Here is a 2,357-nt window from a genome sequence, read left to right as displayed (position 1 = left end):
TGATTAGTAGATGTAAAAGAGTCCATAAATGGTTCTGATGCAGTACCAAACAATACTTGCAAAAGTTACAAAATCTGAATAAACAAGTATTCTATCACAGATTACTCTATGAAACTACTTTCCAAAGAAGCAAAGTGAAAAAGCTTTTCCAAATTGTTTCTCTAAGGAAGATTTGACACTATACCTAAATCAATGAAGTGAAAGTCAGTATAGAATTGTGACAATCATAAACTGAAAATTTAGTTTGTTACTGGTGAAGAAATATTGAATTACACATTTGAGTATGATGGAAAGATGAAGAGAACTATTTTATTTGGGGCCGATGCTAATGGTGACCTTCACCTATTGATTTTAAAATGGGATAAAAAGAAATAAGGTCGACAAACTGCAAATTTTATATATAATCCATCACTTGAAATGAACATGAAAGATAAAATATTTGTTTCTCTAAATCAATCTGTTCAGACTGTACCAATTTTTGATGAGCTACTCTCGTCTGGTGAACTGATTTTAGAAGCAAATTATGATGATAGAATGGAACAATAATTTTTTAACTTCATAAGCTTTAGATTATATAAATGGATAATCGTATTTGGTGTTTAAGATAAAGGACATTTCCTGACACACACAATCCTCACAGAGTAGAAATGGAAGATGGAGGGCTGAAAGTCTCTGCACGATACATAAAACTAAAAAGATTAAATTTGTTAAGAAAATTTGTAGGCATAGGGGCGGGTGACTCACCCCAGCCTTCAAATATGTGTGAAGAAATAATTAATGAATTACATAAAACAATGAGGAATATTTTAAAAGAAGACATGTTGTCTCTCTTGGTATAAATGATTTATGGCAAGCTGATCTAATAGAAATGGTTTCTGCCAGGCTGAAGGAATATCAAAAATAAATAAAGCATATAAATATTTATTTACTGTTATTGATGTTTTCGAACTTTGCTTTGCTACACCAGTTAAAGATGGAACTAGTAAAAAGGTAGATGATACTTTTGAAAAAAATGAGTAAAATAAGAACTGAAAGATATTTACAAACAGGTAATGGTAAACAATGTTACAATAAAAATGTCAAGAACTGGTGAAGAAACACAAGATTAACCACTACACACCTTTTATAAAATTAAAAACAACTGTAATAGAAAGATTTCACAGAACAGTGAAGAAAAAAATGTGAATGACATTTGCTCTTCAAGGAAATTGTAAGTGGATAGATGCCGTTTTGAAACTAGTTGATGAATACAACAACACAAAACATTCAACAATAAATATGGAATCAAAAGTTGTAATCAAAGGAAATGAAAAGAACTTTGTGCAAAGTGATTTTTGTGACATATCATAATTGTAAGTGGATAGATACCGTTTTGAAACTAGTTGATGAATACAACAACACAAAACATTCAACAATAAATATGAAATCAAAAGTTGTAATCAAAGGAAATGAAAAGAACTTTGTGCAAAGTGATTTTTGTGACATATCATAAGCCCAGATATAACGTGGATGGTACAGTGAGAACCAGCAAGCTTACAGGAATTTTCGAAAAAGGAGACACAGCTAATTGGTTGACAGAAATTTTTGATATTGAAGAGGGTATTCTTACTAATTTAATTTCATTCAGATCAAGAGATTTAAATGGAGAGGAAGTGAAAATAAATTTTTATGAGCATGATTTACAGAAAACTAATCATCTTTATGTATATCTTGTTGGAAATATTTTGAGAAAGAAAGGAGACAACGTGTATGTTAAATGGTTCAGATTTGATAATTCACATAATAGATAAATAAAAATAAAATTGTTTTTATAAAATTTTCCAGCCACTCGTTCTGCATCGCTTTTAGTTCATTTTCTATTCTCCTTTTAAAAAAATAAATCTTATAAATGGAAAGCCTGTAAGCCAATGAAATTATTTTTATAAAATTTTCCAGCCACTGGTTTTGCATCGCCTTTAATTCATCTTCTATTCTCCTATTAAAAAATAAATCTTATAAATGGAAAGCCTGCAAGCCCTAAAAGAATCTTATTGATCTTATCGAAAATGATATCAACAACAACAGGACACAGTCTGGTCACATGGGAGTGATGAAACTGAAATCTGAAGAAAAGGAACTAGGAATTAAAGAATGTTCTAGATTAAAAAAGGAAAAAGTTATTGCATTGATGGATTAAAATTTTAAATATTTTTATTTTGAGCCATTATATAAATTGTATTCAACAACAATCGAAATGTACAGAAAATAAGATACTGACTATATTAAAAATATAATAAAATATTGTATTAAAAATATATTAAAGTTGAATGGAAGAGTATATCAGAATGTTTGGTATTATCTGAAGATTTATGAGAAAA

This window comes from Schistocerca cancellata, chromosome 8, assembly GCF_023864275.1.
Source record: "Schistocerca cancellata isolate TAMUIC-IGC-003103 chromosome 8, iqSchCanc2.1, whole genome shotgun sequence".
Lineage (NCBI taxonomy): Eukaryota > Metazoa > Arthropoda > Insecta > Orthoptera > Acrididae > Schistocerca > Schistocerca cancellata.
The sequence above is the reverse complement of the archived record's forward strand: the minus strand, read 5'-3'. Positions refer to the sequence as shown.